The sequence below is a fragment of the Globicephala melas genome, chromosome X (genome assembly GCF_963455315.2).
Source record: "Globicephala melas chromosome X, mGloMel1.2, whole genome shotgun sequence".
Classification (NCBI taxonomy): domain Eukaryota; kingdom Metazoa; phylum Chordata; class Mammalia; order Artiodactyla; family Delphinidae; genus Globicephala; species Globicephala melas.
In genome coordinates, this window is record NC_083335.1 from 19,211,745 (window position 1) to 19,235,670 (window position 23,926).

At 41.6% G+C, this 23,926-nt stretch overlaps 1 protein-coding gene and 1 pseudogene across 8 annotated transcripts in view; one reads left to right on the plus strand and one right to left on the minus strand.

The window, feature by feature from the left end:
* The window catches only part of ATP11C (ATPase phospholipid transporting 11C), a 169,022-nt gene that overhangs the window by 123,664 nt on the left and 21,432 nt on the right, over positions 1-23,926 (minus strand). The gene's annotated exons all lie outside the window — the stretch shown is intronic.
* On the plus strand, positions 18,513-19,668 carry LOC115846165 (26S proteasome non-ATPase regulatory subunit 4 pseudogene; annotated as a pseudogene).

A 23,926-nucleotide genomic window follows, 5' to 3' on the forward strand; every position in this document is an offset into this window, starting at 1 on the left:
AACATTTTAAATCAACTATACTTCAATTAGGAAAAAAACAATCCTTCGACCATTTTTCAATTGGGCTATTTGTCTTTTTATTGTTGAGTACACACTGTTTTAGAGTCCCCATTCTCATGCTTACTACCTGTGGGACCTCAGATAAGTTATTTAACCTTTCTCTAATCAGTTACTTCATCTATATATTGGGAACAACAGTACCTACCCCATAGTGCTGTGAGGATTAAATAAGATAGTGTCGTTGATCATTAAATGGTAGCTATTATTGTTCAAAATAATATTTACACACACTTTTAGATATGTGTGTTCAAATGTGTGATGATGGTTTTCATTCTTATTGTTTCAAAAGTTTTTTTTACACTGGCTTTATTTTTAAACTATGAACTATCAAAATAGAAAAACTTTCAATAATAATATCATTACTCTGATTTTTATTTTAAAAATAGCTTGTGTGATTCTACAAACAAGAGTAAATAAAACTATAGAAGGATGTTTGTTAACAGCATTGTTTAAAACAGTAAACAAAACAAAATGGGATTATCCAAATATCCATCAGGAGGGGACTGTTTAACCGTGAAATATCCAAACAATGGACTATTGTGCAAATGTTAAAATATATGAGTAGCTCAAGATGTACCAATATGAAATTATCTCTAACACACATCAAGTAAAAAAGCAAATTAAAGAATATTATATATTGTATGATTCCAACTGTGTACATAAAAAAGATATATATTCATGAGCATAAACATATGAGCCTGTGTGTATGCACAAGTGTGTATATGAGTCAACAGACATAAAAACAATTTGAACACCCAGACAAGAACTTTAACAGTGGTTACCTCTGGGGAATAGGGCTGCAAATGAAGCGGGGATGTAAACTTTTTTATATCTTCTATAGTTTAAAAATAAGTTTTAACCACATATAATACTTTTCAATTAAAAAAAATCCTGATAACTGTCAATCAGATTTTTCTCAGTCAATCTATCCTGGTTACATAAAATGTAATTGAAAGAGAGAACCTGAATTAAAATAAATCACTCGTATTGATTTATTTTAATAAATAAATAAATAGGTAGAAACTGATCTGAATCTTAAGTTATTATAAAGCATACTTCGGTCCCTGTTTGGGTGACACAACTTGAGCATTTTAAGACAACTCAAGGAATTAAAATACAGCAGTGCTAGCTTTATACAGCGAAACAACTTATTTCAACCGTAGTAACGTTCAGAACAACAGCATCTGCAAGAGTCCACATCAACCTTGATCATATGATCAAATATATGATTTGTGTCAATTCTGAAGAAAACGTGACACCCTGAAAAAGCTTTAAAGAATGATTGCACAGATTCATACTTTCAACAAACATTTATTGGGCACCTACTATGCATTAAGCAATCTGTTAGGTAACAGAGACTATGACAAATACTAGTAATGGAAGTATGTATAAAATGCTCTAGGGAATTCCCTGGCGGTCCAGTGGTTAGGACTTAGCGCTTTCACTGCCCAGGGCACGGGTTTGATCCCTGGTCAACGAACTAAGATCCCGCAACCCGCCCCCCACCACCAACCCCAAGAAAGAAAGCTCTAACGGGCACAGAGCACAGGGATGCGAGAGATTCATTCTGACCCAGGCTGTCAGGGAAGAGAGATCTAGGACAGCTTCAATGAAGAATCCACATTTGAGCAGGGTCTAGGACTTCATCAGAGAATGGGAATGGATGGAACTCCAGAAAGAGGGAAAAGCAGGAGCAAGTGCCTGGAGGTATCTGGCAAACACCTAGAGGCATCTGAGCCTGTGAATAATCCAGTATGGCCAGAAACCAGGGTACTGGGGAGAAGAGAAGTAGTCATAGAAAGGAGGCTATAAAGGTAGGCCTGAGAAAACCTGTGAGGGAATTTAGAGCTAACTTGATATGGCAAGACTGATATTTTTAAAAAGCACCCTCTTGATTAAAAAATGTAAGAAGATAATTACTTTAAAAGTCAGGATAGGGACTTCCCTGGTGGTCCAGTGGTTAAGAATCCGCCTTCCAATGCAGGAGACACAGGTTCGATCCCTGGTTGGAGAACTAAGATCCCACATGCCACAGGGCAACTAAGCACGCACAGCAACTACTGAGCCCGTGTGCCACAACTACAGAGCCCACAGGCCTCAACTACTGAGCCTGTGTGCTCTGGAGCCCACAAGCCACAACTAGAAGGAAGCCAACGTGCTGTAACTACGACCCAACACAGCCAAATAAATAAATAAACATTTTTTTAAAAAGTAAAAAAATGAAAGTCAGGATCATAGTTATTTTGGAAGGAGGGAAGGTTTATGATTGGGATAGGGCACCTAGAGGGACTTTCGGCATCGCTGACAATGTTCCAGCTCTTGATCTGGATGGAGATTTTAAGTATGTTTGCCTTGTAATACTGTATTAAGCTACTCATTTGATTGCTTGGTGTTTTGAATCCTTGTCTCATTTTACAATACAAAAAGCTAAAAAAGAAAAAAAAAGTACACCCTTTTGTGACACTGTGTAGTTAGACTAGGGAAGAGAGGGAACCAGCAAGAAGATAAGGAAAGAAGTTATGTTGTCTAGATGTAAGATGAAGAGGGTGAGGCCCAGGGCAAGGACAATGGGAGTAAGGAGGAAATAAACCCATTTGAGAAACATCTTGAGAGTTAACTGTCAGAGGCTTAGAGAAGACACAGAGAGTAAGTTCAGATTTGGACATACTGAGTATGAGATCCTTTGGGACTTCAAATACTACTTTTCCTTTTTAAACTTACTGCTTTCCTTTACTTTGGTACACATCCATCAATCATAATATTCTATTCCCTATCAGTCATAATTCAATTCTTGTTTTCGGCTTTCAAATAGGATAAAGAAGTGAGACGGGAGTAATTCTTGATGTAACAGAAAGGAGGAATATGGTAAAGAGAGATGTGTATAAACATACACAAAGGAGAAGCTCTTTGGTGAAATCAATGACTCAGTAGTGAAAGACAGAAATAAATGCATAATATCCCAAGTGAACTATTCCACTAAAATGGAAGAAAGGATCTGTAAAGCAAGGGCTGTTGGGTCAAAGAGTTTCCCAACCTGATCAACAAAAATCAAAGGAGGGGACTATATCATGCAGCCATGTTCATTTCTTCCTAGGTTCTTCCATGTAACCTAGGAAGAAATATAATAGAAATTTGAAGGTGAGAGAGATGGGCCAATGAGAAAGAGAAGAAAGCAGTGGAGGAGTAGGTGATTTTACTTATGTACGAGTCAAAATGAACTGTCCTCACTTGAGAGGAGAATTAGATATCAGCAACTGTGTGTGTGAGATTAATTACAGAATGGGCCACAGCACCCCATGTGCCTAGAGTCCCATGCAGCTTTATCACAGAGCAGGCACTCACCGAAGGCACGAACAACCAACTTTTATAATATGCACCTAGAAATATTAAGATTTTACCCTCACACTCTTGCTTTTTCTACTTCATATTAATAATAAAACCTAGTTACTATTTATTGAAAAAATACTCTATGCCAGGCACAGTCTAAGCCCTCAGCATGCAGTACTTGGTTGAATCCTCACAGCAAGCCCATGACGTAGATACAAATATTCATCCTCCTATTACAGATAAACTTGGGCCCCTTCAAGTGGCACCTCTGGAGAAACAAGACATGAGGGAGAATGCATAGGACAGAACTGGGCCTGGGCCTGGCTCATACATAGTCCAACCCAGGTCACCAGGGTAAAACATTACATAGGGATTAGGAGTTAAATCTCCAGTTGCTGATCATGAGTGATTTTGTGGGACCTTATCCTCATCACGTCTATCTCCTCTGGCAACATGTGGCAGTGGTAGGCGGTTGGTAGTGATACTGAGACTTGGGATCCTGGCCAGCTCCCTGTTTCTTTCCATCAAAAATATGGCCAACATCTGGCAGCGTCAGCAAATGTCAAGATGAGTCTTCACTAATTCATACGTTACAGACTGGATTGTCAAAACTGGTCAAATTCCATTACAGAATTATAGTTCAGCTGCACTGAACACTAAATACATATGAGCCATTAGGTGGGCCTTTAAATCTCTTTGCTCTATGGAAATCTCTATTCTGGTAGTAGTTGTAAGAGATTTGATCTTTATCATACTTTTCCTGGCAGCAGTAAAATTCCATTTCCATCAACTCTGTTTCCTCTCAGGAAAGAAGTCTCTCAGGAAATACTCAAAACATTGTTTTTAACAAAGTTCTCAAATATGAATCATTTTCAATTGCCAGGAAAAAACTCCTGCCCCCACTGTTCTGCATCATAATATACCTGCTGTTTTGCATCATAATATACTTACCCTAAAATGACAGTTTTGGGGCAAGACATACTTACTTGACTTTGCTCAAGCAGTTCACTCTGCCTCAACTATCTTCTCCCTTAGATCTGCTTGTCCAAGTCCTACCAACTCATTCATTCATTCAACAGTTATTTCCTGAGCACCCAGTAGTTTTTCAGATGCTAGGGGTTCAAGTAAGTGCATTAGAAATTGACTAGGTAGGGCTTCCCTGGTGGCGCAGTGGCTGAGAGTCCGCCTGCCGATGCAGGGGACACGGGTTCGTGCCCTGGTCCGGGAAGATGCCACATGCTGCGGAGCGGCTGGGCCCGTGAGCCATGGCCGCTGAGCCTGCGCGTCCAGAGCCTGTGCTCCGCAACAGGAGAGGCCACAACAGTAAGAGGCCCACGTACCGCAAAAAAAAAAAAAAGAAAAGAAATTAACTAGGCAGAGATTTGGGGATGATCATTGTAGGCAGTGGAACCATCATCTGACATGCTGAGAATTTCCTTCAAGGAAAAGTTTCCCAGAAGAGGAAACATTTAAAGCTGGCCCTTAAGTACAAGCAGGAGGAGTTCAATGGAAGAGGAAAGGCCTCCAAGGACAGGGAGCACAATTGAGCTGCTGCCTCAGAAATTCATCCTAGTGTTTGTGCTGAAGGCTCGCTTCCAATGGGTTGCACCTGACCAATGACAGTACATCAGGGACAGGACTGTACTGATCACTGACTTTTGGACTCCCCAAAGGCTTTTCTGAAACTTTCTTCAGCTGCATAGCAGTCTAGAGAGCTTCCACCTAAGCTACTCTCTCTCCTCTTCACTAGGGGTCAGGCGTGCATCATGGACTTGCATCATGGGCACTCCCACCCTTCCCATCTCCCCCTCCCCCACCCCCCTTCTCTCTCACATAGGTGGTTGGTTATAAAATCCTTGCCGTTTAATCCTAAATTTCTCCTTCTCAGAGGACCCAGACTAACACAGCATTTAGACAGAGGGCCCACCATGAGTTAACACCCAGAGGCATGAAAAATCATGACGTGCTCTGAGCACCTAGAAATATTGATTTTACCCTCACACCCTTGCTTCTTCTACTGCATAATAATAAAACCTAGCTACCATTTATTGAACAAATATTCTATGCCAGGCACAGCCTAAGCCCTCACCATGCGTTACTTGGTTGAACCCTCACAGTAAGCCCATGATGTAGGTGCCAATATTCATCCCCCTATTACACTGTCCTTTTTATTTTTGGCTGCAGCATGTGGGATATTAATTCCCTGACCAGGGATCGAATCTGCGCCCCCTGCATTGGAAGCACAGAGTCTTAACCACTGGACCACCAGGGAAGTCCCATCATCCCCCTACTACAAATGAAGAAACATGCATCCCTTCAAGTGGCACCTCTGGAGAAACTAGACATGAGAGAGAATGCATAGGACAGAACTGGGCCTGGGCACAAAGGAGCGCCCGCCTCATACACAGTCCAATCCAGGTCACCAGGGTATTGAGATTTGGGATGCTGGCCAGAGGGGTGGGTACAGAGGGAGAAGCTGGGCAAAATCAGAGAAGGCCTTTTATGTCCTGATAAGAAGCTTCGACTTGGTCCTCTGAGAAACAGGGAACCACCAGAAAGTTTTAAGCAGGGAAAGGGCATGTGTTTTCAAAAGACTGCTCTGCTGGCAGAATGAAGGATGGACTGGAGTAAGCAGAAATGGAAGCATCTCTGTGTATGCTTCCATCTTGTCTGCTGGCTTGTGAGGTCCTAAAGAGTAGAATCCTATTTTTTGTTTGTTTTGCTTTCATCTCTATGCCCCTGTAATGATTAGGAAAGTGTTTAACACAAAGTAACTACTCAAGAGGCCACACCAAATCTACCAGGCTAGGCCTCACCTCACTGCCCAACATTTTAATTAAGACCACCCCAAAAGTTTAATGACCAACCTTTGAACATTCCTGCTTGGACACTGGAAGTCTCCGTCTAGGCAATCTAGAAAGGGAAAGTTACACGTGTGAAGGGTAGAAGTTCCTCTCAAAACTATCTTCCACCAACTACTTGTTTCATGAACTCTCTTTGAAGCTGACATCAATCACATTTGTTGATCCTAACTGTGGGGACAAAGGTGGTCATTAAACATTTGGTTTTTGAAGGTTTACCAGGTCAATGAGCCAGATCAGGCTTAAGACCCAGAGGTCTTATGCAAAGAACACTGGACAAAAACCAAAATTGGGTTCTGGATACTGGCACAATATCCAAAGGTGATCTTTGGGAAAACACATCCCATAGGCCTATTTTTTCATCATAAAGTAGAAATAAGACCTACCCTACTTAAGGTGTCAATTATACTAGAAGATGGTATCAAGGGGCTTTGAAAACAGTAGTATGTAAAATACTGTATTTGTTCACTTAAAAATTTCTTAAGAGGGTAGATCTCAAGAGTTCTTAACACACACACACACAAAAAAACATAAGGGCAGGAGACTTTCTTGGAGGTGATGGATATGTATATTATCCTGATTGTGGTGATGGTTTCAAGGGTGTATGGATATGTTTAAATCCATCAAATTGTATGCATTAAATATGGGCAGTATTCTGTATAACAATCCCACCTCAATAAAGTTGTTAAAAAAAAAAAGACTAGTGACCACCAATTCTGATTTGCAGCAACACCAAGGGATGGTGTGATATTATCCAAACATTCTCAAAATACAATTGATTTTCCTTTCCTCTCATCTGTCAAACGGCATTTTTAGTTGGAAGTGTACTGCTAGGAAATCAAATAATAATGAAAATCAATTCCCAAAAGGCTATGCATTGCTTCAGCTGGAGCCAGAAACCCTCCTTAGGTCCTGGACAGTAGAAAGGTCACCTGATGGTGGCCTGATGTCCTTTCTCAGAGTCAGCCTTTTTTCTCATTGCTACCTCCTGACTTGACTGATGAAACACCGAAGTTGTTGGGCCCTACTTGTGATAACCAAAATAACCTTACCAAAAAAAGGAATCATTACCTCCAAACAGCCTGAAGTGGTTTGTGTCAGAGAAGAGAGTTTCAGTGACTCAGAAACTATCAGATCTGCATGAGCAAAGGGACTGAAGCTGGCTATCAATGGTTGGTTGCTCCTGTAAAATGAAAGTGGCATCTCCAGTCCTCTGGGCTGAGACAACCACTTCCAGATCACACACACAGACACACATGCACACTATCATTTCCAGAGCCCAAAGCATTCAGCAGGAGGTTTTAAATCAAATTTCAAACTGATTTAGTAAACTGGTATTGTTTTGACTTAGGAGGAGGGTAAAAAATAGAGGAAACTAAGTCCATTCTTATAAAAAGGAACTTGCTCTAGGCTATTCTGGCAAAAGAATTAAACAAACAACTAAAGAAATCATTTTCCAAACCCAAATTAATTATTTCCAGTTATAAAGTATGTTTAATGGTAGGAAATTAATAATGATGACAATAATGGACACCATTATATTGAACACATTCTATGCGCACGGCACTTTACATGTATTATCTTTATTCCTCACAACAACCAAAGTTAACAGTCTGTCTACATTTCAAATTAAAAACAAAATAAAAAAATGAGTCTCAGAGAGACAAATGTGCTATAAATCAAGTAAATGGCAGAGATAAGATGAAAACCAAGATATCTAAAAAGCTCAGGTTTTTAGATGGCAATGAAAGGTGGTAGAACGTTTCTCCCTTTCCTAATCTCAGTCAATCTTTCCTCCACCCTCCCTGCAGACCTGCCCCCCGCCCCCCATACCCAACCCGGTTCCCTGCCCCGCCCCTCCCCTGCCACATTCAGACACTCATTTCCAGAGAGGGGCATTAAAATGTAATGGGCTGGTAGCATCTTTAGGATTCTCTATGTATAGGATCATGTCATCTGCAAACAGTGACAGCTTTACTTCTTCTTTCCCAATTTGGATTCCTTTTATTTCCTTTTCTTCTCTGATTGCTGTGGCTAAAACTTCCAAAACTATGTTGAATAAGAGTGGTGAGAGTGGGCAACCTTGTCTTGTTCCTGATCTTAGTGGAAATGCTTTCAGTTTTTCACCATTGAGGATGATGTTCGCTGTGGGCTTGTCATATATGGCCTTTATTATGTTGAGGAAAGTTCCCTCTATGCCTACTTTCTGCAGGGTTTTTATCATAAATGGGTGTTGAATTTTGTCAAAAGCTTTCTCTGCATCTATTGAGATGATCATATGGTTTTTCTCCTTCAATTTGTTAATATGGTTTATCACATTGATAGATTTGCATATATTGAAGAATCCTTGCATTCCTGGAATAAACCCCACTTGATCATGGTGTATGATCCTTTTAATGTGCTGTTGGATTCTGGTTGCTAGTATTTTGTTGAGGATTTTTGCATCTATATTCATCAGTGATATTGGCCTGTAGTTAGAGCTAATCAATGAATTTGGTAAAGTGGCAGGATACAAAATTAATGTACAGAAATCTCTGGCATTCCTATATACTAATGATGAAAAATCTGAAAGAGAAATCAAGAAAACACTCCCATTTACCATTGCAACAAAAAGAATAAAATATCTAGGAATAAACCTACCTAAGGAGACAAAAGACCTGTATGCAGAAAATTATAAGACACTGATGAAAGAAATTAAAGATGATACAAATAGATGGAGAGATATACCATGTTCTTGGATTGGAAGAATCAACATTGTGAAAATGACTCTACTACCCAAAGCAATCTATAGATTCAATGCAATCCCTATCAAACTACCACTGGCATTTTTCACAGAACTAGAGCAAAAAATTTTGCAATTTGTATGGAAACACAAAAGACCCCGAATAGCCAAAGCAATCTTGAGAACGAAAAAAGGAACTGGAGGAATCAGGCTCCCTGACTTCAGACTATACTACAGAGCTACAGTTATCAAGACGGTATGGTACTGGCACAAAAACAGAAAGATAGATCAATGGAACAGGATAGAAAACCCAGAGATAAACCCACGCACATATGGACAGCTTATCTTTGATAAAGGTGGCAGGAATGTACAGTGGAGAAAGGACAGCCTCTTCAATAAGTGGTGCTGGGAAAACTGGACAGCTACATGTAAAAGTATGAGATTAGATCACTCCCTAACACCATACACAAAAATAAGCTCAAAATGGATTAAAGACCTAAATGTAAGGCCAGAAACTATCAAATTCTTAGAGGAAAACATAGACAGAACACTCTATGACATAAATCACAGCAAGATCCCTTCTGACCCACCTCCTAGAGTAATGGAAATAAAAACAAAAATAAACAAATGGGACCTAATGAAACTTCAAAGCTTTTGCACAGCAAAGGAAACCATAAACAAGACCAAAAGACAACCCTCAGAATGGGAGAAAATATTTGCAAATGAAGCAACTGACAAAGGATTAATCGCCAAAATTTACAAGCAGCTCATGCAGCTCAATAACAAAAAAACAAACAACCCAATCCAAAAATGGGCAGAAGACCTAAATAGACATTTCTCCAAAGAAGATATACAGACTGCCAACAAACACATGAAAGAATGCTCAACATCATTAATCATTAGAGAAATGCAAATCAAAACTACAATGACATATCATCTCACACCAGTCAGAATGGCCATCATCAAAAAATCTAGAAACAATAAATGCTGGAGAGGGTGTGGAGAAAAGGGAACACTCTTGCACTGCTGGTGGCAATGTGAATTGGTTCAGCCACTATGGAGAACAGTATGGAGGTTCCTTAAAAAACTACAAATAGAACTACCATATGACCCAGCAATCCCACTACTGGGCATATACCCTGAGAAAACCAAAATTCAAAAAGAGTCATGTACCAAAATGTTCACTGCAGCTCTATTTACAATAGCCCGGAGATGGAAACAACCTAAGTGCCCATCATCGGATGAATGGATAAAGAAGATGTGGCACATGTATACAATGGAATATTACTCAGCCATAAAAAGAAACGAAATTGAGCTATTTGTAATGAGGTGGATAGACCTAGAGTCTGTCATACAGAGTGAAGTAAGTCAGAAAGAGAAAGACAAATACCGTATGCTAACACATATATATGGAATTTAAGAAAAAAAAATGTCATGAAGAACCTAGGGGTAAGGCAGGAATAAAGACGCAGACCTACTAGAGAACAGACTTGAGGATATGGGGAGGGGGAAGGGTGAGCTGTGACAGGGCGAGAGAGAGTCATGGACATATACACACTAACAAACGTAGTAAGGTAGATAGCTAGTGGGAAGCAGCTGCATGGCACAGGGATATTGGCTCGGTGCTTTGTGACAGCCTGGAGGGGTGGGATAGGGAGGGTGGGAGGGAGGGAGACGCAAGAGGGAAGACATATGGGAACATATGTTTATGTATGACTGATTCACTTTGTTATAAAGCAGAAACTAACACACCATTGTAAAGCAATTATACCCCAATAAAGATGTTAAAAAAAAAAAATGTAATGGGCTGATCACGGGTTTTTACCAAACAAACCTGCAGTTAAGTTCTGACCGTGCCATTTACTAGCTCCAAAGACTTAAGTGGTACAAATGACTTGTTGGATCTCAATTTTCAATTAAGATTAAATTAAATAAACATACACATTGCCTGGTACGTAGACACTCACTATATTTGTTGCCTTTCCCCTCACTCTCTTTTGATAGCCTAAAGATCAAATAAAGATGAAGAACAGCACCCTACCAGGGCAGTCCCAAAGGCTACATATTTTGATTTCACTTATACGAGGTTCTGGAAATGAGAAAACTATAGAGACAGAAATCAGAGCAGTGGTTGCCAGGGGTTGGCAACATAGGGAGGACACTGACTACAAAGGAGCACGAGGGAACACTCTGGGTGGCAGAAAATTCTATTATCTTGACTTCAGTGGTGGCCACAAGCTATATTAAGTTTGTCAAAATTCATAGACTTGTACATACATAAAAAGTGTGAATTTTATGTAAAGTGTATCTCAATAAACCTAAAGAAAAGCATACTATCTCAGAAATGGCCAACTATTTTAGGTAGAGATCTACATCTAATAGAACTAAAACTGCTGAGTTTTGACTGAAAGTTCAAGATCCATGATTAAAGAACAGGAAGACAAGGAGGACAAAGTTCATGACAGTGTTGTGTGTCTTTCACTGCTCATTGATATAACTATGTAAAAAAAAAAAAAAGGGCTCTTGTAAGAAGGGGATAAATGTATAATTTAGGACCAAAATATCCCATTTGCTATTTATTTGAAACAGATCAACTTAAAATGATAAATGGCCACTAACTGTTCTCACCAACTGCTTGAGTTTGTAGATGACTCATTCAAAGTATTGCTTAATAAGACAGGAACTTGTTCAAGTACTAATTCTCCTCACTTTACAACTGTTCTGATTTACCAGAGCAAGAAAGAAGCATTTTCATTCTGTGCAATTTCTTTCTCTTGATTAGAGTTTTGAAGAGACATGCGAGAAGCTTATCCTGGCAGCAGAGGCTGCCAGGTGGGAGAAGGTGAAGAGTTGTCCAACCTTCCCCGAACCCCCAAAGGGCCTTTCTCCCTGTATGGCAGGCAGGCTGTTCAGTGATAGTTGCAGGCAGGTGTCTAGCCATGGATAAGCCAGTGAGCGCGGTCCTAGGTTGGCAGGGAGCTACAGTCAAAACAACGGTAAGAGTCTTTTAAGTAGCATTCTCGGTGCTCCAAGGGAGACCTAAAGTGAAAAATAGGCTATAGAAGACTTGTCTTTATTTCTTTACTCATCCATTCATCCAACACATATCTATTGACTGCCCATTCTGGGCCAGTCTCTGCGTGAAGGCTGAAGACACAGAGATAACTGCCTGGTGTAGAGTAGTTTACAATCTTCGGGTGGCAGGCATGGGGGTGTATAAGGGGCAAGAGCAGCCAACAGGTCAAAGTACACCTTAATAGAAAAGGAAGGTCAGAGTTGTGATTTATTCCTCCCTGTGTACCATTTTCCATCAGGCTTTCACAGTGCCCCGGGAGTTCACCGTGGAGATGAGACCGGCAGTCATTCCAGGTAGCAGGAACAACATATGCAAGAGAAGTGTGAGTAAGCACGATGTAGCCAGGAAACTGCACGAAATTTGGGGGCACTGAGAGCCTGATGAAAAATGGTGTGTATGGGACTGGAGAGGCAAGCATGAACCAGAAGGCTGAGGGCTTCATAAGTTGTGTCAAAGAGCTAGATGTCTGTTTGCGGGGTAGACAATGGGGAGCCTATTAGCAGGGGAGTAACAAACGAAGACTTGCATTTACAAAGATGATTTCAAGGGCAAGTCAACAATAGACAGAGGCAGAAAGGAGACTCTCCTCTCTCTTTATTGAGTAGCTGAAAAGCTGGTGGTGGACCAGAAAGTTGGTGTTAATTGAAGCAGCAGAAAGAGCCCCTCCATGAACCAACCTTCAGTCATGCAGAAGAAATGACCCATTCCCCTACCCACTGCATGCCTCTAGCTAGCAATCATGATTGTTTATTTCTCTATCCCCCCTGGAGTAGCAGCTCTCTAAGGACAGGAATGGTGACAAACACACACACACAGAGACACAGAGACACACACACACACACACACACACACACACACACACACACACACATGAATGCCTGGCTAAAAGTAGACGTTGAGTAACTGTTGACTGAATGAATAAGTGAATAAATATATGAATGAATTGATAGTTTGGGGCCCAAGAAACCAGTTGAGAGCTGTGGAAAATGTTATTGATGGGTTATTTTGGGAGTTGGTAAGTTACCCATCACATGGAAAGTTGAACTAGATGTCTTTGAAAGTCTCTTCCAATGTGAAGATTTATGATTTGAGGCCACTCCCTGTGAAAGTAACAAGTGGCTGAAAAGGGGATACATGAGATTTGTTCTAAGGAAAGACCAAAAAATGATCAAATAAAAAAGTCAAGGAGTGAGTTTATAATATCAGGGAATAACAAACTAAGGCAGCTAAAAGGTGACAGATTTTTATAAACAGAATGGAAAACACTGACTGTCACAATTAAGCTTCTGAAGGCAGGCAGTACGGTAGATCAGGTCCTGTCATCTATAGAGACACCTCCATATTGGAGGGAAGGAATTGGAGATGGACTCAGAAGCGAGCTCTAGGAGGAGATCCAGGTAGGCAAGAGAGCATAATTGGCACAGGAGAGTGGGCAGCAACAGGCAGAGGTCCAGATAGGTGGTCAATGAGCAAACATCAGGATACTCAGCAAGGAGAAAGCAGACATAATACTGTAACAGGTAAATCTGGTAAAAAGCAATTGGTCAGTGAGCATCAACAAAATCAACAATGGGCAGCAGAGTCCCAAACACAGGCATGGGTCCAGGCAGCGTTCAAGTTCCGGAGAGGCCTGGCTAAAAGAAAGCATATTTCTACCCTTGGAGCAACTGTGGCACCAACCACTATACCCAGACAAGGACTTCACAGACGGGCCCGGGTTCTGGCATGGAAGTACAAGGCCAGTCTTAATTACAAGGAACTAAGCAAGAGCAGCCTTAAAAAATGTAAGCACACAAAGTCAGAATGAGACTAGCAGACATGCCGATCTGCTGAGCTGGCAGCCAGAGGTTCCCAAATTATCTCCAGCTCAGGACAGGCTGGGGCCCAAAGCCTCGTTCGGGGCTGACCCGCCCCAGCTCTGTCCACTGGAGAGCAGTGAAGACATGGAAGTCAGCAGGCCCTCACAGCCCTCCCAACATCAGACAGCATGAGGCAAGGCCCTGAGCAGAGAAGATCGGCAATGAAAGAGAAAGAGTGAACCTGTCACATGGGAAGGACCAAGGAAGAGGAATATGGAATTCAGTGTATAGAGATCTCTGTTCACCCACCTCCACTTTCTCTACCTACCATCACTTCCCTAATCCAGAATACAGAATACATATCTTAAAAAGCTCTATGCCTCATAGCTATTACCCAGAAATCTTTTTCCTAATGTACTGTATCATATCATACCATGAAATTGGGTGGACAGCCCATATTGCTACTCTTATTTCCCATTCTGAACCACAAACTTACATAGTCTTGAGGGGTATAAGCAGTGCTCTGACCTATCCACTCTTAACTATATGGATGAAAATCTGAGGACCACCGAGGGAAGTCACATAATAAAACTACCCCCGGGCTTCCCTGATGGCGCAGTGGTTAAGAATCTGCCTGCCAATGCAAGGGACATGGGTTCGAGCCCTGGCCCGGTTAGATCCCACATGCCGTGGAGCAACTAAGCCCGTGCACCACAACTACTGAGCCTGCACTCAAGAGCCCGCGAACCACAACTACTGAGCCCGTGTGCCACAACTACTGAAGCCTGTGTGCCTAGAGCCCATGCTCCAAAACAAGAGAAGCCACCACAATGAGAAGCCCCCGCACCGCAACGAAGAGTAGCCCATGTTCACCGCAGCTAGAGAAAGCCTGCGTGCATCAACGGAGACCCAACGCAGCCAAAAATAAAAACAAACAAATAAAAAAATAAATTTATTAAGAAAAAAAAAACCTACCCCCCAAACTACAAGTAGTGGCAGAGCCTATGATAACACCCAGATGTCTCTACTCCTTTCATGTTTGCAGTGTCATCAAATCTGGTAGAGATGTCTGTTATTAGGAAGAAAAATTGAGTTAAATGCATTCATTCCTAATTTTTAACCCTTTCCACTGAGCTCACACACAGCCCAACAGAAAACCTCTTTTCATCTGCACAGACGTTCCTTGATACATGACAGAATGAAAATCCACTAGAGGCTACACAATTTAGATTATCCAACTCCAAAGCAAGAGAAAGCCTCAAGCAACACCATCTGATTATGCGACTTTGCTGCTGTGGAGATTTAATCAAATTCATCCTAGAGGCTCATCTGCTGCATGACACACTCATTCTTTGATAGCAAAACTCTTCTTTTCCTAGTACTTTCTTTTTTTTAAATTTATTTATTTTAATTTATTTATTTTTGGCTCGCTGGGTCTTTGTTGCTGTGCGTGGGCTTTCTCTAGTTGCAGCGAGTGGGGGCTACTCTTCGTTGCAGTGCGCGGGCTTCTCATTGCGGTGGCTTCTCTTGTTGCAGAGCACGGGCTCTAGGAACGTGGGCTTCAGTAGTTGTGGCACGTGGGCTCAGTAGTAGTGGCTCGCGGGCTCTGGAGCGCAGGCTCAGTAGTTGTGGCACACGGGCTTAGCTGCTCTGTGGCATGTGGGATCTTCCTGGACCAGGGCTCGAACCCGTGTCCCCTGCATTGGCAGGCAGATTATTAACACTGCACCACCAGGGAAGCCTTTCCTAGTGCTTTCTGATCTTCATCTGTTACTGTGACTAGCATTTGAAAGAATGTAGATAAGCAGGAGGTTGCTTGATCCCTAATATCTATATAATCCTTTGTACTTATACAAAAGCTGGGAAGATAGAAAGGGTCTCATTTCCACTATTACTTCTGAATAAAAGAGTGAAAAGAGAAGGTAAGAAAGTCTAATAACTGATAAATCATGAATAATTGAGATGCCATAACACTTGAAGAATGTGATTTAAATTATTTAACAATATTCATCAGTGGTCAAACAGAATTTTGTTGAAAAACTCAGTATATTCAGAAAAGCTAAACAAATATACACTGTACACCAACAACTTGACCTTGACCAACTTTTGTTAACTACAAAGTATTGGCTATTCCTTAAATACGGTTTATTTCTCCAATTAGTAAGAGTGGGCCTTGGGGGGAATAAAACCCTAAAATTTACCTAAAACCATGTTTTCTTTAACTCAAAGTAACATCTGTTGAATAAATAAATGAAATGAACCATATTCCTCTCCAGAATCATAGAGGTAGAAAAATCAGTAAAAATCTGTTTTAAAAAAGACTAACTTCACAGTGAAGAAAGCTGACAAATGCTACCCCAGCCAAGTGATCAAGTTAACATCAGTAGAAAGTCACGTTGATACTGTGCATGGTGGATAAGATGTGATGAGGACAGCCCTTCACTTCTCCAGTCTTCCTCCTAAAAAGCCATAATCCACATCTTATCTTGAGAAAAACATCAAACAAATCCTAACTGAGGGATCTGCTACAAAATCCCTAACCGGTACTCCTCAAAACTGTCAACGTCATCAAAACCAAGGAAAGTATGAGAAACTGTCACATCCAAGAAGAGCCTAAGGAGACAGGATGACTAATTATGGTATTGTATTCTCGATGGGATCCTGGAACAGAAAAAAGGACATTAGGGACAAACTGAAGAAATGTGAATGAAGTATGGACTTCAGTTAGTAATAACATAACAATATTGGTTCATTAATTGTGACAAATGTACCATTACTAATATAAGCTAATAATAAGGGAAACTGTGTAGGGGCATATGTGAACTCCTTGTACCATCTCTGCAAAGTTCCTATAAATCTGAAATTATCCTAAAATGAAAAGTTTACTAAAAAAGTTTAAGACAAATTCTAAAAATAAGTACTGAATTCTTCCAGGTGCTGAACAGATACAAATATATAAGAGATATTAGACAGTAACATTGACAAATTAAGAGTATAAACCTAAATATTCTTTGACTGTTTTTTGGGGGGTGGGGCATATCTCTCAACTTGAGGGAGTGGTCTTAGACCTTATTAGCCAGAACTTGGATAAATAAATGTACACAGCTAAGGGAATTCCCTGGTGGTACAGTGGTTAAGGATCTGCCTGTCAATGCAGGGGACACGGGTCTGAGCCCTGGTCCGGGAAGATCCCACATGCTGTGGAGCAACTAAGCCCGTGCACCACAACTACTAAGCATGTGCTCTAGAGCCCGCGAGCCACAACTGCTGAGCCCGCGTGCCACAACTACTGAGCCCGTGCGCCTAGAGCCCGTGCTCCACAACAAGAGAAGCCACAGCAATGAGAAGCCCACGCACCTCAACGAAGAGCAGCCCCAGCTCGCTGCAACTAGAGAAAGCCCGTGCGCAGCAACAAAGACCTAACATAGCCAAGAATAAATAAATAAATAAATGTGTGCAGCTAAAAAATCCCCCAATTTTTCTATTTACCTTATGATAGATGTATTATCTTAAGTTATTTATATATCCAATTATAATGAGGCATGTTGCTTGCTATTTTTCCTACTGAGGAGTCAACCTAGAATCCAAAACTACTAATAATATACTAAAGGTTAACTTCACCAAAAAGTTTGTTTACTTTCTGTGTGCCTTTCAATCTTTCTGAGAAGTGCTTTAAGTGTATTTTAGGAGCCAAGAACATGAATTAGGGATGCGGTGAGGAAGAGTAAGTGGGGCTGCTGGAGACAGTGTTCCTGTGGAGCTGACCCTGGTCATCAGTCTCTGAGCAAGTACTGTCACTTGTTTTAATTCCTTCTCCCTCATCCTTTGCTCCCTTTAAATCTGGTGATTTCTAGGAATGAACCTTCTTTATGACATATGCTGTATATTATTTGGTTTGAAGAAGCCTTGAGTTTGTGAAGTAAAGCGATGTTCTTTTTCAAAGCTCTCAGTTCTTAAAATATCAGAACTTGCAAAAAGCACATACAGGGTTGTTATTATCCCTTCAGATCAATAGCTCAGTCACTGCTATGAGCTATTAAAAAAGGAGTTAGGAAGACAAGCAAATCTTTTGGGCTGCATCTATTCTGGCAAAAGAAGCACAGTAGAGAGGCACCAACATATTAAAAACCATTTTAGCAAGTGAGTTCTTGCCAAGCAAAAGAAAATCCTGGGCCACTCTATCTACCCAAATGTTTTCATAGAGGTTTTAGCTAGCAGGCAATTAAATTCTAGGAGCAGCTACAGGCAAAGAGAGGCTTGGAGGCTAAGGAATGAGAGTATATGTGGGCAACAGCTAGACACAGGAGCATTTGCAAAACCACGTTAGGTTCCCCTAAGTTCCCCAGCACAAATATTCGCTTTAATTTCAAATCCCTTCATCAGCTGAAATATACTTCACAATTTTTTTTTTTTTTTTTTCCAGTACGCGGGCCTCTCATTGTTGTGGCCTCTCCCGTTGCGGAGCACAGGCTCCGGACGCACAGGCTCAGCAGCCATGGCTCACGGGCCCAGCCGCTCCGCGGCACGTGGGATCTTCCCGGACCAGGGCACGAACCCGTGTCCCCTGCATCGGCAGGCGGACTCCCAACCACTGCGCCACCAGGAAAGCCCCTATACTTCATAATTTAAATAAGCATTTGAAGTTGGGGAGGGTGGAAGGCGGCAAGATGGTGTTGGAAAGCACTATGGTTTGCGTGGACAACAGTGAGTATATGCGGAATGGGGACTTCTTACCCACCCGGCTACACGCCCAACAAGACGCTGTCAACATAGTCTGTCACTCCAAGATCCTCAGCAACCCTGAGAACAATGTGGGCCTCATCACACTGGCCAATGACTGTGAAGTGCGGACCACACTCACCCCTGACACCGGCCACATCCTGTCTAAGCTCCACACTGTCCAACCGAAGGGCAAGATCACCTTCTGCACTGGCATCTGCGTGGCCCATCTGGCCCTGAAGCACCAACAGGGCAAGAATCACAAGATACGAATCATTGCCTTTGTGGGAAGCCCCATGGAGGACAATGAGAAGAATCTGGTGAAACTGGCTAAACGCCTCAAGAAGGAGAAAGTAAATGCTGACATTATCAATTTGGGGGAAGAGGAGGTGAGCACAGAAAAGCTGACCGCCGTTGTAAACACACTGAATGGCAAAGATGGAAGCGGTTCTCATCTGGTGACAGTGCGTCCTGGGCCCAGCTTGGCCGATGCCCTCATCAGTTCTCCGATTCTGGCTGGGGAAGGCAGTGCCATGCTGGGTCTTGGTGCCAGTGGCTGAATTTGGAGTGGATCCCAGTGCTGATCGTGAGCTGGCCCTGGCCCTGCGTGTTTCTATGGAAGAGCGGCGGCAGCCGCAGGAGAAGGAGGCGCGGTGGGCAGCTGCTGCCTCTGCCGCTGAGGTGGGAAGCGCTACGACTGGGACTGAAGACTCGGACGATGCCCTGCTGAAGATGACCATCAGCCAGCAGGAGTGTGGCCGCACGGGGCTCCCTGACCTAAGCAGTATGACTGAGGCAGAACAGAATGCTTACGCCATGCAGATGTGCCTCCAGGGCGCAGAATTTGGCCAGGCAGAATCAGCTGACATTGATGCCAGTTTAGCCATGGACACACCTGAGCCCGCCAAGGAGGAGGATGATTATGACGTGATGCAGGACCCCAAGTTCCTTCAGAGTGTCCTGGAGAACCTCCCAGGTGTGGATCCCAACAACGAGGCCACTTGAAATGCCATGGGCTCCCTGGCCTCCCAGGCCACCAAGGATGGCAAGAAGGACAAGAGGGAGGAGGGCAAGAAGGACAAAAGGGAGGAGGACAAGAAGTGAGACTGGAGGGAAAAGGGAGCTGAGCCTGTGCAGGGGGCCGAGTACGGTGGGGTGGGATATAGGGTTAGATGTGTTGTCTATAACCACTGCAACCTAAATAAAGCTTGGCAACGTTTTTTTCTTAAAAATAAATAAATAAGCATTTGAAACATGTCAACTGCATATGCCTGTCTCCTGATTAAAGTAAAAATTAAAAAAGGAGACACCAAAAAATAATGGAGAAGGCCCCACTCAGCGAGAAAGATGTTATCTGGAATCTATATTTAAAAAACAAACTCTTGGGATCTCCCTGGCGGTCCAGTGGCTAAGACTCTGCACTCCCAATGCAGGGGGCATGGGTTCGATCCTTGGTCAGGGAACTAAGATCCCGCATGCCGCATGGTAGCAAAAAAAACCAAAAAAACAAAACCCCCACAACTCTTGGGCTACACTTAGTAACTTGTTTCCAAAGAGTACAGTATGGAAAAGAGGAAAAACAGCAGCTTTAAAGTGGAGGAATCAGGTAAACACTACTTTAGGCAGGTGATCAAGGTCAATGCCAACCACGATGTCATGTTAATAATTTGTACTCTTTACACCTGAAACACAACATTGTAAATCAACTATAATTCTATAAAAAAAATTTTTTTAAATGTACTCTTGATATGGTGTAATGAAAATGGCATTTCACCTCACCAGTCTTCCTCTCAAAACTCAATAAGTGCGAGTCTAATCATAAGAAAAATGGACAAATCCCAATTGAGGGACATTCTACAAAATATGCGACTAGTATTCCTCAAAACTGTCAATGTCATCTAAACCAAAGAAAGTCTGAGAAACTGTCACAGCCAAGAGGAATCTAATGAGATATAACTAAATATGATGTGGTATCCTGCCTAGGATCCTATAACAGGAAAATGACATTAATGGAAAACTGAGGAAATCTGAATAATTAAGTATGGATTTTAGTTAATAATAATGTATCAATATTGGTTCATCAATTGTGACAAATGTACATTACTGCATAAGATGTTAATAATATAGGAAACTGCACGTGGGATGTGAAAACTCTGTACCATGTATGCAACTTTTCTGTAAATCTAAAACTATTCTAAAATTTAAAGTTTTTAAAAACATTGAAAAAAATCTTTTGTTGGTTACCTCCCTTCTCCATTCAAATCCTGTGCTTCTAACCAAATATTACAAAGAGAATCAATGAGCCTTGGGCATCTGTTACATGAGAAAGAAACCTGCAATTAACTTCCTATGGATCACTTAATAGTCACCAGGTGGGAATGGTTTGTCAACACTGTCCTTGAGTCAAACATGGAGCAAATTTAAAGTCAATGGCAAAATCGGGGATGAGTGACCTTTAACAATGCAGTCAATCCATCAGCAAAAGTTTGATGATGTAGCACAGCCCTGAAATCTAAACACAGCCAAGAATATGCACATCTAAACCCTGCTAATGCTTCAAAATGCATTAGATATAAATCTAGAAACTATGACAACCTAAGCTTTAGCAAAAATCATTTCAACCCTGTATAATAAACATTAAAAAATTAATGGGACTTCCCTGGCAGTCCAGTGGTTAAGACTCCTCGCTTCCACTGCAGGGGGCATGGGTTTGATCCCTGGTCGGGGAACTAAAATCCCACATGCCACGCAGTGCGGCCAAAAAAAAAATTAAAAGCAAAGCACTCCAACACTAGAATCATGGGTATTATCAGTTTTACAAGCATTTCCTGGAATCGGATGGCACTACATAAAAGTTAGATTCAGAGGGGTGAAGGTTGAAAAATACTGTGGAATTTCTAAAGTCCAGGTTTGGGTTGATTGATCAAGCAGACCTTGTTTACATTTCAGTTGATATCTGAAGACAATTGATAAAATAGGGGGTGGGGGAGGGTGGCAGCTGAAAAGTAGTTTATTACCACCCACTGTTGATTAGAAACAATGTACCTAATTGCAAAAGTAGGATTAAGTTGCACTTCATATCTTACTTAGTCAGAGTCAACCTTCAGTCAGTATTTTTATAGAACCCTGGTTCTCAAACATTATTCTGCATCAGCGGCACCTGGAGGGTGTGTTACACCAGATTGTCAGGTCCCACCCACAGTTTCTGATACAGTAGGTCTGAATCAGAAGCCTGGGCATTGCATTTCTAACAGCTCCCAGGTGATGCTGATACTTGTCTTTTATAAACATTCCAACAACTTTAAAAAACCTATGATCAAATGTAAGCACCTCAATAAAATCTAAAACCAAATTTAAATAATTTGGGAATTTTCTGCCCTTTTTCTTTAGCAACAAGTACTTCTTAAGAATTTATTCCAGTACTCGGCACTATACCAGACACTGGCCCTGGGCACAGAGCACTAAGTAAAAGCACACATACCCTTTTAAATTTTGTTCTAGGGGGAAGGCAGCTAATAACTAGCTCCAAGATTCATTATTAATTACAGTTGCAGAAAGAAGTAAGAGAAGTACAAGGTGCTATGAGACCCCATTGAGATTGGGTGGTCTGACTGCAGCGGGGGTCGGAAGGTTTCCTTAAGGATGCTTGAGTTCAGTACTGAAGGAATAGAAATGGGGCCCTTGGGGGAGGATTCCACACAGTGGGAGCAGTGTGCGGGAGGAGGGCGAGCCCTGAGGGAAGGCCAGTGTGACTGCAGTGTACAAGGCGAGGGGCAAAGGTCAGAGATGTTATTGCACAGGCAGGCAGAGCCTGGTGTGCACAATAAGGAGTCGAAATCTTACTCTGTGAAGGGAACCACTAGGGATTCTTAGCATTAAACTGACTTAAACTAATGCTATGTTTTAAAAAAATCAGTCTAGCTGCTTTGCAGAGATGGATTAAGCTTGGCAAGACTGGATCCCAAAAATATTCAGGAGGCATAATCTTTGGAATTTGGTGAGGGACTGGGTAAGCTGGAGGGAGAGGAGAAAAGATTCAAGGGTAACTTCCAAGACTATAAAATGCTATGAAGTGATTAGCAGTGCTTTTCCAGTCTGACTTGAGCTTTTCTCTGTGGTGTAGCATGACAGGCAAAAAATGTATTTTATCTGTGTCTAGAAAAGGACTGGACTCACAAAAATACTTAAAATAGTAGGATAACACATCAAATGCTTCCCTTTTCCAAGAAGAGAAAATTCCTTTTGACAGCATTATATATTAAGCTCAAAGTTAACCTTACTGTCTCCCTTCAAGATTGTGGAAGCAAAGACTGACAGGGTTACTCATTCTGTAGTCTGTGAACTACAAGAGCATTTTATTTTTACCTTTCTCATGGCATTTATCACTTCCTGCCTTGTATTTTCGTTATGTATCTGTGTATCTTATCTCCTTTCCTAAACTGTAAGTTCTCTAATGAAAGATAATGATTACTAACATAGAAATAAACCCGAGACAATCTATCTACCCACATCTAGGGGTGTTGCAGGTGGGAAGGGCATTAGAGTAAAAACAGGCAGAAAATCCTTTTCTTTTGTCTCATTAACCAAACAGGTTGTCATTAAAAACAAAAAAAGTGATGCAGAAGTAGGAAAAGGTGCTTATTATGTATTTTACATTGACATATAACTTAAAGCAGCACTCGAATATAATTAAAGAAAATAATGAAGTGTTGGAAACTACTGCTTTCTCTAACTGGAAAGGCAACTAAGCAAGATTTTGGATGACCAAGCGTGGACATGAAAATACTTCCATTCTTATGTCACCACATCCTTAAAACTGCACTGGCAATGGCTGACTGAAATTAACCAGAGTTCTACAGCAGACTCAAATCATCAATAATTCCTACACTTAGAAAAAAAATTACCCTGCCACCCCCCAAACCCTATAAAACAAGTATGTGCAACACTCTCTGAACTGAGTGTTGCAGAGGGATCTTAGTCCCTCCTTTCTTAGGGAGCTAAGTTTACCATCTATCAAAGAGCCAAGAAAAAATCTCTCAGACAGATGCCTCAGAGTCCAGGCCCTAGCATGGTAATTCGCCAATTCATTGTTTAAGGCTTTCTTGTATTGCTTGCTCTAAATGAAACTGTAGTATAATGGTGCCTTTTCCACTAACCTGAACACTTTTAGATAAGGTCTAAGATTCAGGCATGTAAAAGCCTACCCTAGGTTATGGTAACCTCAGAACAACTCAGAATGGTATTTCTTGCTCACAGACTTCATTCAGAGCTTTACCGAAATGGCACCTTGCCAATGAGGCCTTCCTTTGTTGCTCTATTGAAAAACTGCAACCGCTACCACCTGATACTTCCTATCTTCCTT